This window comes from Heterocephalus glaber, unplaced genomic scaffold (genome assembly GCF_053883595.1).
Source record: "Heterocephalus glaber isolate CG9 unplaced genomic scaffold, H.glaber_assembly_v1.0 deba00001546, whole genome shotgun sequence".
Lineage (NCBI taxonomy): Eukaryota > Metazoa > Chordata > Mammalia > Rodentia > Bathyergidae > Heterocephalus > Heterocephalus glaber.
In genome coordinates, this window is record NW_028258339.1 from 364,153 (window position 1) to 389,497 (window position 25,345).

Sequence of the window (25,345 nt, forward strand, 5' to 3'; positions counted from 1 at the left end):
TTTGGCCCCATTTCTTATAACCTTTCTTCACTAGTGTTAGTGTTCTGCAAAAACTTTAAACTTCATAGAATATACACCACTAAGAAATAACAATTGTTAATATTTTTAAAATTTACTCACATTTGTTTCATTTATTTCTAAGAATAAGTTTTTCATTCTACAGAAAGAAGTAGTACTTTTTGTTATTTGTAGCATTTTTGGTCTTTGAGACAGGGTCTCACTATGTAGTCCAGGCTGTCCTTGAACTCACTATGTACCCCAGGTTGGCTCTGAAATCACAGCAATCCCCCTGCTTCAGTCTCCCAAGTGCTGAGACTACAGGCATGTGCCACTATACTTTGCAAGAACTAGCACTTTTTAACTTCTTGCCACTACTGTTTCTGCTCTTCCCAGAGGCAAGCAAATTTCATGGTATACATCATTTCAATTCCTTCCTTAAATGTTTTTAAATATATGTGTATATGTGTATGTAGTATTTTGCCTGTTTTTAAATTTATACAGATAGTACCATACTCTGTAATTATTTTGTAAATCACATTTCCCAATCAGCATTATATTTTCATGATTATGTTAATACACATGGATCAGATTTCATTTTCACTGCCATCTTGGACTGCATTGTATGAATACATCATTAGTTACTATTAATTAACTAACTAATGTGGAATGGAAAGGGAATTTAGTTTCTTTCCAGTTTTTCACAATATCACCGAATGCTACAATAAATGTTGTTTTACATCTCTTGTAAGTGGAAATGTTGAAAGAGGGAAGGCTCATCTAAAATTGCACTAGATGCTTCACATTTTCATTCCAATGTGGTTAAATTTCTTTACATTCAAATCAGTCACATATGGGCCAGGGATTTAGCTCAGTGGTTTCGCTGCCTGTTGCGCAAGCACAAGGACCCGAGTTTGATCCCCGGTATCAAAATAAAAAAAATAATAAAAAATCAGTCACATATGAAGACTACTGTTTCTAACTACTTTGCCAATACCAAGTATTTGTCAGACATCAAAATTTTACCTTACATGTACAAAGCAGCATTTCATTCTCATTTTGATTTAATTCCTTCATTATCAGTGCAATTGGGCATGTGTTTAAACAGCTGTCCCTCGGTATCCATGGGAAATTGGTTCCAGGATCCTCTACAAGTACCAAACTTTCAGGATGCTCAAGTTCTCCATATAAAATGTCATGTTTTGCATATAACCTGCACACATCTTCCAATACCCACTTTAATCGCTAGACTTTATAATACATAGTACACTTCAAATGCTTTGTAAATTTTGTTATACTCTATTGTTTAGAGAATAATGGAAAGTCTATACATGTTCAGTACAGATTTTGGGGGAGGTACCAGAGATCGAACTTGGGACCTTGCACTTTCAAGGCAGGCGGCGGCACCACTGAACTAAATCCCCTGCCCAGTATAGACACATTTTTAAGCAGAGGATCAGACAGATAATACTGAGGGGTCCTAAGAGTGGTAATAGCCAGGGAAGCCATGAGCTGCAGGAACCAAACGTATCCCACCACTGATTAGCACCTTGGGGGGTATATCTGGCCCACTGAATCCTTAGTCTTTCCCTCACTTGATGTGTAATTTCTCTCACCACTCCGGATTTATTGGCATAGAAACAACATTCTTCCTTTAAAAAGGCACAAGTTCCTCCCTGTTCTGCTGTGAGGACATCAATGGCTCTTCTATTTTGGAGTGTTACTTCCGCTAGGGAGTCTATCTGTTGCTGTACCATACTGATGGCCTCCTGTGTGGCATCAAGCTCCAAGCGAATTTGATACCCCAGATCTGTAAGCTGTTTTTGCCCTAGTCCTAGTGCAGTGGCACTCGCTGCTACACTTCCTGCTATAGCTATTCTTGCCAATATGGGTAGGATTATGGGATCCCTTTTTTCCCGGGTGAGAGTGGGAGGAGGTAGTCCCCCTTCCTCAGGATATACATCAATGTCTGGAATTAGGAAGGCTATAGCACATAATCCCATGGTGGCACTTGTAAATGAGGAATAAATCCCATCACAGCATATTATAAAGGTTCCAGCTAGAGGCACTAGAGAACTGTGGGTGACATTTTGGACCTCAAAACAAGAGGCTATTATGTCTGCTGTACAGCTTGTTCCCCTTAAACATGAGGTTTGATTGAGTGGGGCTGAAGTAATTTTCCAGGAGAGTTAGTCTGATTGAGCCATCAATTTGGTACCGTTATCCCTAGGGCCCTGTAATATAGTCTTATAAGCAGCACACATAGCCAGCAGTCGTGTCCTAGCTGTGGGTTTACTGCCTGGAGAATGCCATGGGTGGAATTTAGGATTTGTACCAGGTCCAAGTTCAGAAAAATGTCTTGTTTGGGTGGAGTCTGTGAATTGTTGTGTGCTAGTTATGGTATTTGGGGGGCTAGGGGAACCACCTGAGGCTTGGGTCACGGTATCCTTATTTGTGGAGGGTGCCAGACCTTTTGTATGGTAAAGAGTTGTCCTGGATCGCCCTGCCAGTGACTTTCTAGTGGGACCCGAATGCCCCCATGGCGTCCTATGGCCCTATCAGGGTCTTGGGGGTCTTTAATAGTGTAAACCATTGGACCACAGGTCCCCTGTGAACAATTTGGTGATGTTGGAACGGCAACCAAGGGGGAGCCAGTATCTCCCTGATATTCCCTATAGCATCTTTTCCTTTTGTTACTATAATATCCTTTGGGGCTATCACACCCCTCCTCCTTGAGAGGGTGTCATTTACATTCTGGTCCCGGACATAGGTAGCAACCAGGAAACCACGTCTGGGATCTACAATAACTCCTTATTGACTGTTTCCATTTTGCACAAAAGTATTTTTTTAGTTTTTGGAAACTGTGTTCTATGTTTAAGTTTGTGCATCCAGTTGACCAACAATGGCCTTTGACCTTTTCAGGGCATGCATCAAAACAGACTGAGACTTGGGAGCGGGAAGGGTCCCAGTGAGACTGGCTGATGAAGGGGGATCAGTTTTATGTAGCTGTACTTGGAATATCCAGTGTCCCGTTAGGTCTTCTGGCTCAGTTGTATCCCCCGCAGTTAGAATAAGCAATGTAAAGCACCAAAACAGAAAATGATAATCCAGTACATAAGTATGAAAAGACATTTTTGAAAAAGACTCCAGGGTTTTTAGGAAAATTATAGTATGGATCCCAGAGCACATGATGGGATGGCGATAAGTCCTGCCAGGAGAAGGAATAGAAGAGCAAAGAGACTTTTTTGTGTTGAGACCAGTCTTGGGGTGAGACAGAAAAAAGCCCAATTGCCCAAACAAAAGACAAGGCTATGTAGAAGGCTAGAAAGGCTGGATGAAAGGTTAACTTGTGGGTATCTCGTGAAAGTGGAGTGAGGGTAGCGATAACCAACATAGGAGGAGGAATGTTAACAAGGAAAGTTCATCAGATGAAGTCTGAGAGAGTGTCTTGGAAGTAGAGGTCTTCAATCCAAAGAAGGATCTCTTCAACAGTGTGACCTCGAGGGGCAAGGCAATGAAGGTCTTTTTGTAATGTACAGATGTAGTCAGAGAAGCAGGATGTCAGCCAGGGAAGGAATATGAGATCATTTACTCTTCAGAGATGCGAGTGATCTTGATCTTGGTGGGTCCTGTTAGAAGAGAAGAGTATCTGGAAGTTTTAGGTTGTTGTTTAAACTGGTCCATCTGGAGAGCCAGAGGGGCTCCTTTTATCCTGGAGAGGTAAAACCAGGGGACCCTTTTCTGAAGCTTTACTGTTGTAGGAGTGGTTAAGGAAACAGTGAAAGCGCAGTTGGAGGGGCTTTGGGGAAAGGGTCTTGAGATATACCTGGTCACCTGAGGAAAGAGAAGAATGTAGAGTGCCTGATGAGTCGTGAGAGGGGAGAGTTTGATCCGCTAGGTTCTGAAGGAGGTAACAAGCATAAGTAAGTGTTGGGATATAGTCAGCGAGAGGTGCTGAGGGATAAAGTAAGTTAGAAAGCAGGAGAGGTCGCCCACACATTAACTCAAAGGGGGTTAAATTTAATGGTTTTCGAGGAGTTGAGTGAAGCTGCATGAGAGGCAAAGGGAAGAGGGTAATCCAACTTTGTTTTGGTTCCATGGAAAGCTTGGTTAGGTGAGGTTTAATTAGCCCATTAGCCTGTTCAACCTTGCCTGATGACTGAGGTCGATAGGGGATGTGGGGTTTCCATTGTATGTTGAGTGCCTCTGTTACCTGTTGGGTAAACTGAGAGACAAAGGCAGGGCCATTTTCAGACTGGAGGGAGCATGGGAGACCAAACTGAGAAATGGTTTCTGTTAGGAGTACATGAACTACACTGGTTGCTCCTTCCGATGTACATGGAAATGCTTCTATCCATTCTGTGAAGGTTTCTACCAGGGTCAGAAGATATCTGACCTTTTTTATGGGGGGCATGTGAGTAAAATCAATCTGCCAATCTTCCACTGGTAGCTGTCCCTGGGAATGGTGAGTTTCTGTGTGTGTCTGAAGGCCACCTTGGGGACTGGTAGCTGAACAGATGGAGCAAGCCTGGGTTATTGCCTGTGTGTGTGTTGTCAGGGACGGGTGGTACAGAAAAGGCCTGAGAAGGTGTAGGAGGGGTTGAGTCCCTATGTATGTCAGTGAGAAGAGGTATTATTTGGTCATCAGGTAAGACATGGCATCCCCGATATAGAAGCCAATCATCCCTCAGTGTAGGGCCTTTTTCTATGTATTTAGCCTTTTCCTGAGGGTCATAGCTATGTTTTAGAGGTGGAATGATTAGCATTTGGTTTTGACTTTGGGGAGTAAGCTTTTGTGCCATGCTGTGGGCGGTTTGGTCATTGTTGTTTCCCTGAGCTATGGGAGAAGAGGAAGATTGATGTCCCTTATGTGAATGACCCACACTTGTGCCAGAAGGGTGGTCACTTAGAGGGCATGTAACAAACGCCTGTTGACGATGGGGATCCCCTTTGTGGTCATAAAGCCTCTTTCTCTCCATGTGGAATTATGAGAGTGTAGGATGTGGTATGCATATTTGGAATCAGTATAAATGTTGCCTCGCCTGTTGTGGGGCAAGGTAAGAGCTCAGGTGAGAGCAACTAATTCTGCTTGTTGGGAGGCAGTATTGTGTGGGAGTGTGTTAGCCTCAATTGTCTGTGTAAAAGAAACTATGGCATATCCTGCCCCCTTCTGGCCAGGCACATGGGTAGGAATCAAGCTGCTGTCAATAAACCATGTGAATTCTGGATCTCAGATGGCCTCTGAGGAGACATTAGGGAGGGAGGGAAGTAGGTTTTCGATTGTCTCTGTGCATGAGTGGGAGAGTGTCTGAACGGCCTCAGGGAGGAGAGTGGCTGGGTTAAGGGAGGGGCGGGACTGAAGAGAGGAGGATGGGTTTTCTATGAAAGTAGCATGGAAGAGTTGTAGCCTAGAGGGGCACAAATGTGAGAGGCTATAGTAAGTCCTGTAAGTGATGGGGTGACTTTACTGTCATCAGTTGACCAAAAGTTAGTTTAGAGCTCTCCTGGGCTAGGAGAGAGGTGGCTGCCAGGGTACGTAAACATGTGGGCCAGCCCCAGACAGTGTGGTCGAGTTGTTTTGCTAGGTAAGCAACCGGGATGAAATGTGACCCAATGTTTTCTCCCAGGACCCCCAACACCAGTCCTGCTCGTTCAGTGACATAGAGAGTGAATGGTTTTTGGAGATCTGGAAGAGCTAGTGCCAGGACAGACAGGATAGCAGCCTGAAGTTTGAGAAACAGTCCCTTGATGGATGTGCCTTCTATAGGTTCATTTGGGTCTCCCTTGGAAGCATCATATAGAGGTTTAGCAAGTAGAATGAAATTGGCTATCGACAAGTGAAGAAAGCCTACAAGTCCCCAGGAAAGACAGGATCTCGGCTTTGGAGGAAGGGACTGGAAGGTTCCAAATAAGCTGTTTACAGTCTAAGGTGATCTCTTGTTATTGATATGAGATCTTAACCCCAAGATATTGTACTGTGGGTTGGAAGAGTTGGGTCTTGTCCCTCGAGACCTGGTACCCTTTTTACACAAGAAGTTGAGCAGTGAGGCCCTGTGTTGTTGGGAGAGTTCAAGGGTGGGACTGCACAAGAGCAAGTCATCTACATATTGAAGTAGTTTAGAAGGAGAGAGGTTTAATTTTAAAAGGTCAGCAGCCAAGGCCTGTCCAAAGAGGTGTGGACTATCCCGAAAACCCTGTGGGAGAACTGTCCAAGTAAGTTGTTGAGAGTGTCGCGTATCAGCATCAGTCCGTGTAAATGCAAAGAGGTCTTGTGAGTTGGGGTGTAAGGGGATGATGAAAAAGGCATCTTTGAGGTCTAGAACAGTGAAATGGCATAAGGAGGAGGGGATGTGGGGCAGCAGAGTGTAGGGGTTGGGAACAACAGGGTGTATAGGAAGTACAGTGGAATTGATGGCCCTCAGGTCCTATACCAATCAGTAGGAGCCATTTGTTTTTAGGACTGGAAGGATGGGAGTGTTGTAGGGGGAGTGAGCTGGTCTGAGAAGTCTCTTATTGATTAGGCCAGTGATTATAGACTTTAGTTCTTTTAGGTGTTTTAAGGCTATATTGTGGGACATTCGGGAACTGAGTGACATCCTTGAGAGAGATCTAAATGGGAGGGTGATGTTTAGCAACAGAAGGGGTGGAAGTATCCCAGACGGAGGGGTCAATATAAAGCACCTTGGAAGAAGGTGAGGTTGGGTTGGGGATTGAGTCAGTCAAGGGGGCAGCCAGGAGCAAAAGGATGCTGGTAGGGTCTGAATTGGTTGGGTGGAGAATGAGTGAGGCCCTGAATTTATTTAGAATGTCTCTCTCTAAGATGGGGGTAGGACAGCTAGGAATAACCAAGAAGCTGTGTGAAAATGTGCTGCCTAACAGGGAACATGCTAGGGGTGGGGTGATTAGTGGATTTGAAGGTATCCCCTGAACCCCCACAATGGTTACTGTGGAAGGACGAGTGGGGCCTGAGTATTATGGTAAGGCCGAGTATGTAGCCCCATGTCAAGTAAGAACGAGATAGGCTTACCTGAGATGCTGACAGTTACCCTGGGTTCTTTGGAAGTGATGGCCATGGGGGCTGCAGAAGACCCTGGGCACTGTCAATCCTCCGTCACCAGGCCAATGAGCTCTGACAGAGATGTCTCCATACCTGCTGCCAGGGCTTGAGGAGGGGATGGCCTCTTACCTTTTTGGCAAAGGGGACAGTCAACCCTCCAGTAACCCATCTGCTTGCAGTCAGGACAAGGGCCAGGCGGTGGCTTGGGATTGGGGCATTCTTTAGCCCAGTGCCCAGTTTGATCACATTTAAAGCAGGCCCCGGGAGGCCCATCATGAGTGAATGTCTTCTTGTAGGACGGTGGTTTACCCTGTAGGGCTGCTGCCAGCATCTGGTAATTAGCCACCTTCTGTTGTTTTGCCTGTTCTTCACAGTTATTGAACACCTTAAACACATCATTGAGAAGCTCGGTTTGCATGGCCTGGGGGCCCTCCTTGACCTTTTAAAGTTTTTTTCTGATGTCAGGGGCAGACTGTGAAATAAAATGAGTGTTAATAACAATCATGCCCACTTGAGATGTAGGATCAATTTTGGTGTATTTTTAGAGAGCATCGGCCAATCAGGAAAGAAACTGTGCTGGATTTTCTTGGGGTCCCTGAGTTATCTCCCTGATCTTATCAAAATTAACTGTCTTTTGGGAAATCCTCTTTAAGCTTTCTATGAGACAATCATACAGTCCCGGAGGTCTGTGCCTGGGTCATCATCCTGGTAAGTCCAATCAGGTTGGGTATCTGGTACTGCCTGTGTGCCCACTAGCTTGGTTGGGTCTGTGGCATGGAAATCATCCACTGCTGCCTGGGCTGCCCTCCAGACCCTCTGGAGCTCCTCTGGGAGAGAGTAGTTGAGAGAATCATGTAAATGTCTCACCAGGTCATATCATAGGACTGAGTAAGGTAGCAGAATTCTTTAATATAGACATCAGGATCAGAGAAGAAAGAGCCTAAGCATTTTTCAATTTGAGAAAGATCAGAGAAAGAGAAGGGGACATGTACTTTAACAATACCCTCGGTCCTGGCGACCTCTCGAAGAGGCATCTGTGTGGCTGGGGCCGATGTTGGAAGGGTGGGGTAGCAAGAATGGGTGTGGGGTGGGGAAATGCAAGAAGGCAGAGATGAGGGAGGGTCACAAGATGATGGAGGTGAAGAGTGCATGAGGAGACAGAAGAGCTGACAGGGTTATAGGATGGGGGAGGTGTGAGTGGTGACTGATCAGCTGAATCAAACACGTCAGAGTTGGGAAGGGTGGAGTAGGGAGAAGTGGACAATGGGATTTGGGCTAGAAGTACCTGAGAGGGCGAACAGGTTTGACAGAGGGAAGGTCAAGAGCATAGGTAGAAGAAGACTTGTAGGTAGGGGATGTCTGACCATTTGCCATTGCATTGACAGAAAGTGTGGAAATCACGCAATATGTTAAAATCCAAAGTGCCATTTTCAGGCCATTGAGACCCATTATCTAATTTATATTGAGGCCAGACCTGATTACAATAGAAAACAAGTCTTTTTGGTTTAAAGTCTGGTCCCAAAAATCCAAGGGGCCTGAGTTATGCCAGGAGGCAGCCTAGAGGCATGGGGGGGGGGGTTGAATTGTTGGGATCCCATGTTAGGACAGGTGAGGAGGAGGCAGCTCCCTAGGAGAAGGGCAAAAGAGAGGAGCGTCCTTGTCTCTTTTGACAATCTCCAAGTCAGTCCTCAGAGGGAGAATATGAGAGGAGCTGGGCCGATGGGGGTATCCCCCAGGGGCATGGTCCTGGGCCCAGTGGCCGAGGGGGTCTCTCTGACCAAGCACTTGGATTTTTGAGAAGTCCCCAGAGGGAGAGAATGAGAATGAAACAGAGGACCCAAAGAGAGGGAGGCTGAACTCCCTACTCACCCAGAGATCGGTGACTGGTGTGAATGTGTAGTGTCGACAATGGCAAAGGCAGAGAGCCCCGAGAAGGTCCTGGCTTGGCAGATGTAGTCTGAAGGAGATGGCTGAAAGGCCAATTGACCCCGACCCGTGGGAGATCATCACTTAATTGACCGCCTACCTCCCAGGTCTCAGCACCAGATATGTCAGGTAAAAGAGCCAAAAACCAAGACCAGACCAGAACCACAGCAAGCCTTTATTGTAGGGACGATCTGCTGGGCTGTCTCCAAACAAAGGAGAGAGAGCCATATGGCCGGGGCAGGGAGCACTTCTTATAGGAGCTGGGGTGGGGCTTGTAGCAGCTGGGGTGGGGTTGAGTGATGTAGTGGCTAGGGATTGGAGGAGCCTGTGACAGGCCTACTTGCTAGGAGGTAGCAAGTGTCAGGTTATTCTTTCGGCAGGAAGAGGGGAATGTTGAGAAGAAGAAGGTTGTCTTTTGGTGGGTAAAGCCATATTTTTAAGTGGAAAGCAGGGTATTATGGTAAGGAGAAGGCTGCCATTTTATGTAGCAGCCATCTTAAGGTGAGGAAAATCTAACAGATGTCAGATGTGATTTATGTGGAAAATCTGAGGCAGGAAAATAGGAAGGTCGGCAAAGTTGGCTGGGGGAGTAAACATGACCTGTTAATTACAAAATTCCAGGACACATCACAAAACAGTTCTTAAAGCCCTGTATGTGGACTTCTGTGAGAACCTGTGATGTGTGGAATGAATAATAAGGTGACAAGATGCCATGAAGAGCTTGATAATGTGCCACCTCACATTAGCCTGCCGTGTACCCTAGGATGTACTTTTATTTTTATTTTTCCTCTCTTTTTACTAGTACCAAACTCATTCTGCAGAGCCAGTTTTTCCCTTGCCCTTCATATTTAATTTTTCCTACTCTTTAGTTTTTCCAACCTCAAATAAATGAAACGTTACTGCCATTTTGTTTGCTTCATTCAATTCTTTGTTCAAGATGAAAAGAATCTAGAAATTACCTCTAGGAGACTCCAGCACACCGAAACCCTGTAACATATTTGGCTTAGTCAGCCAAGAGGCAGATAAGGCCCTTTAGGCACACTTTTTCCTCTCTAAAATGTGGCAAAGGGTTTCTTTTTTTTCCTTCCTCTTCTTTCCCTGTCTCTCTCCCCTAGGCTGAGAATCTAGAAGGCTTTTCTTTCTCATGGCACCAGGAACAGGTTCCTAATATGTCCCACAATGTGGGATAGGATGGGGGTGGGAAAATTACCTACAGGCCTGCTTGAAATTTACGTCCCCTTTTTTTTCTTTTGCAGGTTTGGTACACCATGTTGTCCATATGTTTGTTTACCATATTTGGCTATCCTTTTTGAAAATTAGCCTGGTTTCTGACTAAACCATTTGTTCATGGCTTTTTTCTTTCTCAGAGTGCTGTTGTGGTCTGAGGCACCATGTTCCTTGTTGCATGGCCAGGCGCTATTTTGTCTTGTCACATGGGTAGAAGCCATTTTGGGTCAACCACCATCATTTTGTTCACAGACTTTTTTCTTTTTCTTTTTTTGCCAACTGGACTTACAATCCTGGGTAACCTCACTCTTGTAGACAGGAGGCAAAGTATTATATGCATGCTCCAACATGTACGCAGTTCCCCTTGTCAAAGACTGGGATATTTATTGGCCCCAGACATTTAAGGATATCTTTGTCCAATTGTTAACTGATGATTAAGATGAGCAGGTTCTTCAATGGCCAACATACAAGGAAGAAAAACTACAGAATTAGTTACAAAAATTCATTGAAGAAACATAACCTAGTACAAACAACTAAAAACCTGGGGCAGAAAGAAAACTGATTACCAGAGTTACCACATTATAATAGTTTTCAACAAAAATTAAAAGATCTGCAAAAAATACAAAAGAGCAACCAATCAGTAGAAACTTGCTGAAGAACTCCAGATAACAAACTCATTAAGAATTTGAAAAGAGTGATTTTAAACATTTAAAAAGCTAAGGGAAATCATGTTTAAAAAACTAAGAATGAAGTGTGACCAAACTGATATCAGTACAGAGATACCAATTATAAAAGGAACCAAATAGAAATTCTGTAGTTGAAATAATGTTATATAAATGAGCCAAAGGTTTTTATGTTTCTTCTTCTGGTTGTTTGTTTCTTCACAGCAGCCTAAGGCACATTTGCTCCAAAGCCCATCAGCACCAAACTCAAATTTTCACACATCCAATTACTTCAAAAATAGCTCAAATATGCCTATTAGAATCTTCCAGCTTTGTATATACCTCACCCCACATCTGCTCGCAAGAGGTTAAAGACCTGAAGCCATGACCCACAGACTCCTCTGTGCTGCCAAGTAGATAACACCACCTAAACAAGTAAGTCCTTTATCCAACCTCACCCTCTGGGAATTTCCTTAGCCAACCTCCTCCCTTCTGAGTACTAATTCCCAAGCCACAGCTTCCAGAAGGGCTTTTCCCGCAAATGCAAGCTTGTCAAAGCATCAGCTAAAAAGGCTTATATGATACTACAACCTCTTAATCTTTTCTCTTTGAACAGTACTTAAACAGTTCAAAACCACTACAAATAGAAAGTAACTGATACGAATAATTCATTAAAGGGACTCAAGAGCAAATTTGCACTGACAGAAGAATAAATCAACAAGGTCAAAGATAGGTCAGTTGAGATTTTCTAGTCTGAGAAAAGCAAAGAAAAAGAGAAATATATACCATATCAGAAACCTATGAGAAATCATCGAATGACCAAATACAATGGGAATTGGGCCAGGTGTGCTGGTGTATGCCTGGAATCCCAGCACTCCAGAGCCTGAGGCAGGAGTATGACTATGAGCTGGAGGCCAACCTGAGCTACATAGTGAGTTCAAAGGCAGCCTAGACTACATAGTGAGACCCTGTCTCAAAAAAAAAAAGGGAAACAGAAAAGGAGGGGGGGATATTTAAACCACTTATGGCTGAATATATCACATATTTGTCTTTAAAAATGCTTAGCTAAACATCTGAAAAAGCAAACACCAATAGGGCAAATGCAAAAGAATACACACAGGCACATCAAAGTCAAAATAATGAAAGCCAAAAGCACAGAGAAAATTTGGAGAATAACAAGAGAAAAATAACTCTTCAAAACAGGAGAATTGAAAGAATCCCACCACTGTCATTCTGAGCTGAACAGAGATCGCATTAAATGCTCCCCCACCCCCCTGTGCTTGAGTACCTGCTAAAAATGTGTAATCATGGGTTGATAAAGCCCAGTAACCACAGCTACAATCCACAACTCCAATCAATATTCAGCCCTGTTCTTGACAAGTAACTGAGGCCCAATGAACACAGCTACAATCCATAATTTCCATTCACTGTTCAGCCCCATTCTTGACAAACAAATTGCAACTCCTTGTACATTCTCAAGCCCTGTCTCAGGCAGATACCCACAACTCCTTTGTACTGCACTATCCTCCTTGAAAGTCCCATTGTGACTTTTTCCTTCCACAGCTCCCCTTTTTTATGCTCATAACCCTATAAAAAAAAACCTTAAAGCCTGCACAAGAGCTAGCCAGTCTAGTCTCTAGTGGCAGAGTGGTCCCTCTCAGGTTTGTTCTGAAATAAACCTGTCCTGTGAGCTCATACCCGTTTTCCTTTTTTCTAACAAGAATAAATATAAGGTGACTTCTCAGAAGCCATGGAGGCCCACAGGCAGCAGGACGACATATTCGAGTTACTTTAAAACAAAAAAATAAATCTTGTCAACCAAGAATCCTCTATCTAGTAAAAGAAGTAAAACTAAGCTTCACAGCTCTAGAAGCTGCCCTAATAAAAATAATACTAAAGGAAATTCTTCAGCCTGGTTTAAAAAAACAGGACACTACATAATAACTTGAAGTCACTTGAAGAAATAAAGTACACAATAAAAGCTAAGTACGTAGGTAAATAAAAGAACTGTAAGTAGAATTGTTTTTTAAAATTTGCTACTCCTGTTTTTTAGTATGATTGAAAACACACTTGCTGCAATAATTATAAATCTATGTTGATGATATAAAGATGTTATGATAATAATAGCATAAAGCAGGTTTCAGAGCTATTATAAAAGCAAAGTGCTAATATTCTACTGAAGGTAAATTCATATAAATCTGAATTAGATTCTTATTCATTAAGGTGTTATTGGTAATCTCCATAGCAAGAACTATATATCACAAGAAACAAGAAGGGAACTGAAATGGTACACTAAAAATATCTATTAAGAACAAATGGGCTGGTTTCGCTGCCTGCTGCCCAAGCGCAAGGACCCGAGTTCGATCCCCGATACCAAAAAACAAAACAAAACAAAACAAATGGGCTGCATATTATTATAGATAGGTAAGTTAATGAGGTATCTTGTCAGCAGATAGACAGGGCCTCCTTTAAGGCACCAGCCCTCCAGGAGCCAACACAGCAAAGAACCAAAATGGAGAACAATTGAGGCACATTCACTGGTTAGCATTGTAAAAAGGAAAAGAAGTATTATTTTTCCTAGAGATAGATAGCAGTGATTGATATTTTAAATGGGAAATTTCTTGTTTGTGACTTGTCTTCTCATTTGATCTCCACTTAATCAATATTACCTGGGTGACTGTACTTGTAATCTTATTGGTTGGTCATGGTTTTGTCCCACCTCATGCCCACCTTGTAAATTTCCGTTGGGTCTTATAGTTTTGTCCCACTTTGTACCCGCCTCACCACATGGCTTTGCTGCATAAAACATTGTTGAAAAGTGGGGTGGGCAGGCAATCCATTTTCTGGTCCCCCTTCTGTCTCTCTTAGACAGAAGCTTTCTTTCTCAGTAAACTTTTTCTACTCTTAACCTCCATTGTTCCTAGAATTCATTCATTGATTTTAGAGAACACAAACTCGCATTTCGGATATCTACTAAGTTTGGGAGTTACATCTCTTCCCCTATATCAATAAGATGGCACAAGTCTGTAATCCCAGCCTTCAGGGAGGCTAAATCCCAGCCTTCAGGGAAGACTACTGTAAATTCAAATTCAACTTCATTACAAGGCAAGCCTGGAGTACAAAGTGAGTTCAAGGTCAGCCTGAACTACACGGCAAGAGTGGGATAATTAACTGATTGTGTCAACTTGAGTAAGAAATGCCCAATTAACTTGGCTCACCATAGTTCTGGGCGTGGAAGACCCACCCTAGGGGGGATTGTGGCTAGAAAAGTATAAAAAGGAAATGAAGAAGAATTGCTTCTGTTTCTTTGGAGAAGCTCCAGCCTTCACCTTCACCTTGAAAGTTATCTTCAGCCTTCTGGTGCAGACCCTTCAGCCTTCCATCACAGACCCTTTGGCCTCCAGATACGGACTTGCACTGGACACTACAGCGTTCAGACAGATGTTTTGCACTTCCACATCTGACTCTGTGAGCAGCCATTGTAAACCAATCTTGTAAATTTTTTAATATTTGTATATCTTGCATTAAATCCATTTCTCTAGTAAGCACTGTCTGATACAAAGACTGTCTCAAAAGAAAAAAACAAAAAAGAACAAATGGTGAAAGCGATGTAAAAACAGAGGAATAAAAATTAGATAAGCGGCATAGAAAGCAACAAAATGATATAGGGTGAAGAGATGTAACTCCCAAACCTACTACATATCCGAAACATGAGTTCGTGTTCTCTAAAATTGAAGAATGAATTCTAGGAACAACAGAGGTTAAGAGTAGGAAAAATTTATTGAGAGAAAGAAACCTTCTAAGAGAGACAGAAGGGGGACCAGAAAGTGGGTTGCCTGCCCACCCCACTTTTCAAAGATGTTTTATACAGCAAAGCTATGTGGTGAGGCGGGTACAAAGTGGGACAAAACTATAAGACCCAATGGAAATTTACAAGGTGGGCGTGAGGTGGAACAAAACCATGACCAACCAATAAGATTACAAGTATATTCATCCAGGTAATATTGATTAAATGGGGATCAAATGGGAAGACAAGTCACATACAAGGAATTTCCCATTTAGAATATCAATCACTGCTGTTTATCTCTAGGGGAAGTAGTACTTCTTTTCCTTTTTATAATGCTAACCAGTGAATGTGCCTCAATTGTTCTCCATTTTGGTTTCTTGCTGTGTTGGCTCCCGGAGGGCTGGCACCTGAAAGGAGGCCCTCTCTACTTGCCCACAAGATGACTAATTATCTTACATATCTATAATTTTTTTTTTTGGTACTGGGGATCAAACTCGGGTCCTTGCGCTTGCGCATACATATCTATAATATTAACACACATAAATTCTACTTGAACAGAAATTGTGCCAAATGTGATGCACTGAACTCTCCAATAAAAACATAGAATCCCCACTATCACCACTCCTGTTCAATATAGTTCTGGAAACATTAGCCACAGCAATTAGAAAAGAGAAAGAAATAAAATGAATAAAGATAGGAAAGTAAGAAGTTAAACTGTCATTATTTGATTATGATATGATACTTTACATAGAAGACCCAAAAAACTCCACCAAAAGACTTCTAGACTTAATTGACAGATTCAGTAGAGTAGATGGATATAAGGTCAAAAACAATAGCCTTCTTATACACAAAAAGCAGACTCACTGAGAGAGAAATTTGGGAAACAATTCCTTTTACAACAGCATCCCAAAAAATGAAATATCTAGGAATCAATCTAACAAAGGAAGCAAAAGACCTCTACACTGAAAACTACAGCATTCTGAAAAAGGAGATCGAGGAGGATATAAGAAAATGGAAAGACATCCCTTGCTCCCGGATAAGAAGAACCAATATAGTGAAAATGGCCACACTATATAGATTTAATGCAATGCCGATTGAAATTACAACAATATACTTCACAGAACTAGAGAAAATAATCAAAAAATTCATTTGGACCCAGAAGAGACCTAGAATAGCAAAAGCAATTCTAGGAAACAGAGACATGGCTGGGGGTATCACAATCCCCAACTTGAGAGCTATACTACAAAGCTACTGTGATAAAATCAGCGTGGTACTGGTAAAGACACAGACCTGAGGATCAGTGGAATAGATTAAAAGATGCAGTAACAACTCCAGACATACTCAGCCACCTCATCTTTGACAAAGGAGCCAACCACCCTCACTGGAGGAAAGACAGCCTACTTAATAAATGGTGTTGGAAAAACTGGATTTCAACCTGCCAAAGATTAAAATTAGACCCATACCTATCACCATGCACTAAACTGAGATCAAAGTGGATTAAAGATCTAAAATTAAGACAGAAACACTAAACTTGCTGGAAGGTAAGTTGGGTAGAACTCTTGAAGACATTGGCATAGGAAAAGACTTTATGAACAAAACCTCAGTAGCACAGGAACTAGCACAAAGAATCAACAACTGGGATCTCATCTTATTAAAAAGCCTCTGCACTGCAAGAGAAACCACCAACAGAGCTAAGAGACAACCTACAATGTGGGAAAAACTTTTTAGCAGCCGTACCTCAGACAAAGGTCTATTATCTAGAATATATAAAGAATTGAAAAAAATCAGACCCCCCAAATTCAAAGACCCAATTCAAAAATGGGCATCTGAAATGAACACACTTCTCAGACAAAGAAGTAAAAGCAGCAAATAAATATATGAAAAAATGTTCAACATCACTGGTCATTCAAGAGATGCAGATGAAAACAACACTGAGATTGCACCTCACCCCGGAAAGAATGGCTGCTATCAAGAAATCAACCAATAACAAATGCTGGCGAGGGTGTGGGGAGAAAGGAACCCTTCTCCATTGTGGGTGGGAGTGCAGACTGGTGCAACCACTGTGGAAATCGAAGAACTAGGGCTAGAGGTCCCATTTGACCCACCTATTCCCCTGCTGGGTATCTTCCCAAAAGAATTAAAAGAATCATACCACAGCGATATATGTGCACCCATGTTTACATCGGCACAGTTTGTAAAAGCTGAAGCTTGGAAACAGCCCAAGTGCCGATCAACTGGAAACTGGATAAAGAAGATGTGGTTGTTTTTATAAAATGGAGTACTACTCAGCCATAAAGAACGAGAAACTAGAGACATTTATAGCTAAATGGATGCATATTGAGGACATACTCTTAAGTGAAATAAATAGGACACACATGTGTAAATACTGAATAGGTTCTCTAGTGTGAGAAACTGAAAGGGTAAATAAGGATAAAAATGATTAAAATGAATAATTGATAATTTGAAATAGGAAAAGGTCCAAAGGTGTAGGGGTGGTGGGAGGGGAAGGGGAAAGGGGAGAAGGGAAAGGAAAAATTACAAAAAAGAAAAAAAAATGGAAACAAAATCTATGTAAATAGGGAAGGGTGGAGGGGGTGGAGGGCACACAGATAATGGGGAAAAAAATAAGATGCATCATGTACAGGTACAAGCACCCAATGATAAATGTAAACGTATCATATACCTAAAATGTACCAATAAAAGAATATTTAAAAAGATAAAAACACAGAAGCTGGCAGAATAGAAAATGTATGGTCCAACTATATGTTGTCTTCTCTAGACTGATTTTAGATTCAAAAACAAATAAGTTGAAAGAAAAAAAAACGGAAAAAGATGCCATACAAACAATAAAGGAGCTGGAGTGGCTGTACTGATGTAACACAAAATAGACTTTACAACAAATATTGTTACTATAAAAAAGAATAATATTTTCGGCCCGGGGGTTTAGCTCATTGGTGCCGCCACCTGCCTTACAAGCAAAAGGTCCCGAGTTTGATCCCCGGTACCAAAAAAAAAGAATAATATTTTATAATAATAGAACTGTCAGGGCCGGGGATTTACCTCCGTGGTTTTGCTGCCTACTGCACAAGTGCAAGGTCCCAAGTTTGATTCCCGGTACCAAAAAAAACAACAACAACAGAATAATAGAACTGTCAGTGCATCAAAAAGACATAACCACTGTAAATCAATATTCATCTCCCCATACATTCCAAACTGCATGAAGCAAAAACTGACAGAATTGAAAGGAGAAACAGACAATTCATTATTAGTTGGCTGCCTCAATAATCTATTTTCAATAATAGATGGAACTAAACAGAAGAACAATGAAAAAGACTTGAACAAAAGTATTTATCAAGTATTTATAACAGACATATATAGAACACTCCACCCAACAACAGATACACATTCTTCTCAAGTGCACAGGAAATATTCTGTAAGATAAATGATATATTAGATCATAAAATAAGTCCCAATAAATTTTTAAAGGATCAAAATAAAAAGTATCTTCACCAATCACAATGGAGTTTAATTTAGATCAGCAACAGAAGGATATTCTGAAAATTCATTTTCAAAGTTGAGAATAAACAAGAAATACCTAAATAACAAAAGGATCATATAAGAAACCACAAAGGAAATTAGAAATTTCTTTAATATGAATAAGAACTTAAACAAAGCTTACCAAAATATATTGAGACATAGCAAAGCAGTACTCATACAGAAATTTGTATCTACAAATGCCTACATGAAAAAATAACAAATTATTTCAAATAATGAGTTAGGCTCACATCTTACCAAATTATAAAAAGAGAAAAATAAACTCAATGCAAACAAAAAAGGATGGAAATAATATAATAAAGACTAGAGAGTAAAGAAATGAAATAGCGAATAGAGCTGGGGATTTAGCTCAGTGGCACGAATCCTGCCTGGCAAGCGCAAGGTCCTGAGTAGGATCCCCCATACTAAAAAGAAAGAAAGAAAAGAAAGAAAGAAAGAAAGAAAGAAGGAAGGAAGGAAGGAAGGAAGGAAGGAGAGAAAGAGAAAGAAAGAAAGATTGTTTTTTAAAAAATAGAGAATAGAAAGACAATATGGAAAAGTCAATGAAACCAAAAGTTGACACGTAGAAAAAATCAGTAAAATTGGTAAACTCCTAGACTGACCAAGGAAAGGAAAATTGAAATTACTAGAATAAGAAATGAAAGAAGGCACATTACTGCTGACCTTACAGAAATAAAATTACAGAATGTTGTGAACAATTATGTGGCAATAAATTAGATAACAAAAATGAAACAGATAAACTCCTAGAAAAACATAAACTACTTAATCTGATTTAGGAAGAAATAAGCAATATGAATAGACTTGTAACAAGTGAAGACACTGACTTAGTAATAAAAAAAAGTACTCACAAAGAAAAGCCAAGGCCCATGACTTCATCACTGAATTCTACCAAACATTTGAAGAAAAATTAATACCAAGTGTTCATAAATTCTAAAAAGGTTATTCTGATGCTAAAACCAAAGACATAACAAGAAAACTATACACCAATAGCCCTTACAAATATAAGCACAAAATCCTCATCAAGATACTAGCAAACTAGTTCCAGACACACAGAAAAGATTAATGTACCCTGACTAAGTGATGTCTATATCAGAAATAAAAGGCTGATTAAATATATAAAAATCAATGTAAAAGCCAGGCATGGTTCCACACACCTATAATCCAGGCAGGAGGGAGGCTGAGGCAGGAGGATCACCTCCTGGGCTACATAGTTCATTCAAGGCCAGCCTGAATTGCATAATCACATGATCATCTTAATAGATACACAAAGAAGATTTGATAAAACTCAACATCTTTCCATGAAAAAAACACTAAACAGGGCCGGGGGCATAGTTCAGTGGTAAAGTGCTTCCTTAGCACTTTTGATGATTCTAGAGCCTTTCCTTGGAGGAGTTCCCATTCAAGGTGGCTGATTTGCAAGAAACAGTATAAATGGGCTTAAGCAAAATTTATAAATAAGAAATATTTGGAGCCTAGGGCCTTGGCATTGAGCTACATCTTTAGTCCTTTTTTGTTTAAGGTAGAGTCTCCCCATGTTGCTAAATTGCCCAGGCAGGGCTTGAATTTGTAATCTTCCCATCTCAGCCTCCCATAGTGCTGGAATTACAGGCAGAGTCGTGCTTTGTAGTTCAAGCTGGCCCTGAACTCACTGTGTAGCCCAAGCTGGTCTTGAATTCATGGTGAGCCTCCCGCCTCAGCCTCCAGAGTGCTAGGATTACAGGATACACTCACTGGATATAGAAATCTGGCTTAACAACACTTGAGAAATCCTGGGGCCTCCAAGGTTTCTGATGAGAAATCTGTCATTCACATTTGTTTTTCCCCTACAGCTCCTAGGGCAGAGAAGCTGAGCCAGTCCCAGCACCTGGAAGGAAGCTCCCCCGCTGCCATCCCAAGCTCCTAGGACAGAGAAGGTGAGCTGCGCAGGTGCCAGAAGTACCACCACACCCCCGCTCCATGGAAATGAGAAGACACATAAACAAGTCTCAAAAACAGACTTCTGGATCACCTACAGCAATCCCAAAGGGAAACGAGATGAAACAATCTGATACTCAACCACCCAGACTCTCTGAACTGGCAACAAAAGAGGATCTGGGAAAAATGAAATCAGAAATAATTACTCAGATAACAGCAAAGATTTTGTTCATGGTGCAAGACATGACTAATAAATCTAGAGAGGACACAGATAAAAAAAATAGAGGATCTGAGGAACATGATGGAATCCCAACATAGGAAACAAACGGAATCCGTAAAACAGATGCAAACAGATTTCCAGGAGATTAAAAACTCCATTGAAAGTCTACACAGCAGAATGAACCAATGTGAGGATAAAATTTCAGATAAAGAAGAAAAGATTGCAATTAGTGACCAGGAAAAGAAAAAATTGCTTTAAAATTGGAAAGGAACACGAGAAATCAATCCAGCAGCTGCTAGACGATGCAAAGAAGAATAACATAGGACTCATTGGAGTCAATGAAGAAAGAGGAGACAGTGCAGATGACATAAAAAAACTCTTCACAGAAGTCATGGCAGAAAACTTCCAAGGAGGGAAAAAGAACTTGACATACAGATAAGTGAGGCATATAGGATTCCAAATAGTCTTGATCAAAAAAAATCTACACATACGCATATACTAGTTAGGATTCCAGAAATCCAACAGAAGAACAAAATTCTACAAGCAGTGAGAGAAAAGAAACAAATCACATACAAAGGAAAGCCTATCAGAATCACAGCAGACTTCTCAATGAAAATCCTCAAGGCAAGAAGAGCTTGGAGTGATGTATTTCAAGCCCTAAAGGAAAACAGCCTCCAACCCAGATTGATGTACCCTGCAAAACTATCTTTCAAAATTGATGGAGAAATAAGATACTTTCATGATAAAGAGCACCTCAGGAACTTCATGAATATCAAACCGGCACTCCAAAAAATTTTAGACAATATCCTAGGAAAAGACAATGAGGATCACAACCCCAGAAAACCCAGCAGAATGAATCCATTGGGGGTGACAAATTAAACAAAAAGGGGGAGAATCCAACAAAAAGAAAAAGTCATGACAAGGCTTTTAAAACTTTTAACTTCATCTCCCTAATGAGTGTATAATTCAATTTTGTTATTGCACTGATTAGCATTTTTCTTGGGCTGGGGAATTAGCTCAGTGGTTTGGCCACCTGCTGTGCAACCATAAGGACCTGAGTTCAATCCCCAGTACCAAAATAAAAATTTTTTTTAAAAAGTATTTTTTTGATTCTAGAGTTGCACACCTTTCCTTGTGCTGTACTGGCTCTTTATCATCTTCTTATGTCTACTTTTTAATTGGGTTGTCTATTAATGAGCTCTAAGAATTCTTTATTCTGGTCATAGGTTTTATGCATTGTAAATATGGTCTGTTTAAGGACTACTTTTCATTGTAATGATGTCATTTAAAGTTCTAAATTTTGATGGAATCTCATTTATCAATTGTTTTCTTTTATATATCATGTCTTTTGTATCCTAGGTAGTTCTTGCCTACCCTGAATTCATAAACATTTTCCCTTATAATTTCTTCTTAAAGTTTCATACTTTCGGGCTTTCTTATTTAGGTTCATAGATCCCTTCAAGTTATTTTCATGTATGGAAATAAAGGGTTGAGGTTAATTTTTTATAGACGGATACCAGGTGTTCTAGTGCCGTGTGCTGCAAACACTACCTCTTCCTTGGTTCTTGAATTGAGTTTATATTCTATAAAATGCTAATGTTAAATAATCTTTCAAAACTCAGTGGACCATGTAGGTGTGGTTCTATTTCTAGATTCTCTGTTTTATTCAAATGATCTATATGTCTTTCCTTACACCAACACTGCCTTGATTACTGTAGCTTTAGAAGAAGTCTTAAAATTAGGTACTAAATGTCTTTCAACACTGTTTTTTTTTTTAAATTTTTCTAGGTCTTTTGTACTCCTACATAACTTTTAAATTTCAATATCCAATTCTCCATTTATAGCAAGTATACACAGACCTGAATTGTCATATATACCTTGTATTTTCTAATCCTGCTAAATTCAAGTACAAGTTCTAGGGGCTCCTAGAGATTTCTTAGTATTTTCTCTGTAGATGATCATTTCATCTACATATAAAGATTTTGCTTCTACCTTGCCAATCCTATCCTAATTGTGTCATTTTATTGCCAGACTATTTTGGTGGGGCCTAGGTTTCAAAGTTTAATGGACAGATAAAGAGTAAGCATATCTGCCCTTGTTCCCCACCTTAAGGAGAAAGCATTATATCTTCTCCATTCATATAAGGCATTCTCACTGGAAGTATGGAGTACATGTCTATAATCTGTTGAGAAGTTTCTGTTCTACTTCTAGTCTCCTGATACCTTTTACCATGAACAGCTGTAGAATTTGGTCCAATACTTTTTCTTCAACTAGTTACAGGATCATATGGCTTTTTCCTTTCCTCTGTTTCAATGATGACTTTTGGGGGTGGATCTTCCAATACTGTACCAACACTGCCATCCTTATAACAAAACCACTTTCTACATCCTGCCAGATCTGACTTCTAATAGTTTGTTTTGATAAACAAATTTCTATATATGTTCATACTCTTTTCTTCTATTATCTTCATCCAGTTTTAGGATTAGCACAATGTTGAGTTCCTAAAATGAGGGGAGAGGTGTTCCTTCTTTTTTCTGCTTTAATTGTTTGAAATAATTTATCAGTTAAAATGTACATGAGCCTGCTGTTGTCATATAAGTAGGTTTTCAAGCTAGGAATATACTTTCTTTAATAGGTGCTATTCAAATTTTATATTTCCTCCAGAGTTAGTTTCATTAATTTGTCTTCCAAGGTACTTCTTAGAAGTTGTCAAATTTATTTCCAAACAGATTTTTGAAATATGCTTTCTATATCCTTTTAAATTTTGTAAAATCTGTAATGTCTCCTAGATCTTGATATTGTAATTTAAAAAATGTATAATTGATATTGTGTAACAGGAAGAAAAGGTCTAAAGGAGCAGGGGAAGTGGGACGGGTAGGGGAAAGGAAAGAAGGGAAAAAAATATGAAAAAAATGGAAACAAAGTCTCTGCAAATAGGGAAGGGAGGGCAGAGGAAGGGGAAAAAATAAGAACCAAGATACTCATGTAAAGGTACAAGATCCCAATGATGAATGTAACTGTATTTTATACATAAAATGTACCAATAAACTTAATGGGAAAAAATTTTTAAAAAAAGAAATATTCTCCAGAATGCAAATAAGTCTAAAGAAATTGTGAGTACTAAAAGGGTCAATAGTTGGCTTCCTGTGTCAGAGACAGAATGGTCCTCAGTTTACCAAATAATTTTAGGAATTTAAACAATTGGTAGGGTTTTGCACTATGTGTGGCACAACATTCCACCTCCTTTTTCTGAGTAATTCTTCATTTGTATTTCCTGAATGAGCATGTCAAGTGAATCTCTTCAGGGGAGGATATAAAGTCACATCTGTACTCTGGGGAACATTTACAAATGTGAGGCATTCAGGTACGGCAATAATAGTTCTGATACTCAAAGTGTGAGGCATACTTGTTTATCTTCTTTTTGCCTTCCTCAAATTTTGTGGTATCCTGAGGTATAGCTAATGTAAGCACCAGTATTAGTTAAGGCCATCATACGGGTTTGCCAACTGCTTCATTTCAGCACTAATCAACACACTTTTATCTTCTTATTCTTTTAGTAAATTGTAGGTCAGACTATGGTCTTCCATTTTATGTTTGATCATTTCTTAGTTTCTAGGCTTCTGTCTTTCTTTCCCTTCCTTTTTCTTTTCCTCATCATTGGATATATTTCAAGGGGTTCATTCTGTTTGTATTTATAAATTTCTTCCTGCAGAAAGCTTCAAATCAGCATTATCACTGTAAAAAGTCTCCACCAATGGCACTAGTGGTTGTAAAGGATTTCAGAATCAGGGCTTGAACCAGGACTGGTGGCACACGCTTTTAATCCCAGCACAGTGGACACTGGGATCACCACAAGTTTGAAGCCAGCCTGGGCTACATAATGAGTTTAAAGCAAGCCTAAACTACATACCAAGACTGTCTCAAAAAAAAAAGAATCAGGGTTTATGTTAGGTTTGAATTACCCTTTTCTCTTATGTCACAAGGGTGCCATGGGTATTTTCCCCTATAATCCTGAGGAGCCAGATCTTTGTTGCAATAAAGGCACAGGAAGCCACAGGTACAGCAGCAACGGAGGTATTTAAGGGTCCTGATGAATCGTGTGTTCTTAGGAATGCAGATCTCACCAAGCTGCTTCTTTTTTCACTTTTTTTTTTTTTTTTTGGTACCAGGGATCGAACTCGGGACTTTGCACTTTCAAGGCAGGCAGTGGCACGACTAAGCTAAATCCGCGGCCCCACTTTTTTTTTAATACTCTCTAATGACTGCTCTTTCTAGAGTAACCACCTGAAGGTCAGTAAGCAGTCAGGGTCAAAGGCCTGCTTGAGACATATCAACAATTGGTTGGGGGCTGAGGATTTAGCTCAGTGGTTTTGCCACCTGCCTCACAAGCAGATGGACCCGAGTTCGATCCCCAGTACCAAAAAAAAAAAAAATTGGTTAAGCATAGTCCTTCTGGGGCTAGCACCAGTCAGAGCTTTAAGTCACACAGAATGGGCTGGTCCAAGACACATGACCCTAGGCTACTTCAAGAATGCTCCCAACCAGTCCTCAAATGCAAATTAAATTATCAAATTTCTTTTTCTTTCTTTTTTTTTTTTTTTTTTGGTACCAGGAATCAAACTCAGGACCTCTCATTTGCCAGGCAGGTGCAGTACCACTGAGCTAAATTCCCGGCCCTATCAAATTTCTGATTTAGCTAAATCTGTAACAGAGGTTCTGTAGGAATCAACACTACAGCACACCACAGCACACCTCAGAGCATAAGCCAGCCTACAAACTCAACCTCCATGCCTGCCACAATTTTTTAAAAAGAGATCCCCTCTGGTGGTTGTCAGTGTCTCAGTACCACATTCACGGTGCCAGCTTTTCTTGCCACTCAAAGACTCTGCAGAAGGCTCCCACACAAAATTTGCTTCCAGTATTCACACTAATATCTCACACAAACTGAATCAATATGAAAAGCTTTACTACTTACATAAATGAAGCTTTTCTGGGGGAGA

General features: G+C 40.6%; 1 protein-coding gene across 4 annotated transcripts in view; it reads right to left on the reverse strand.

Moving 5' to 3' along the window:
* Positions 1 to 25,345, reverse strand: part of Maged1 (MAGE family member D1) — a 156,934-nt gene that overhangs the window by 102,185 nt on the left and 29,404 nt on the right. The gene's annotated exons all lie outside the window — the stretch shown is intronic.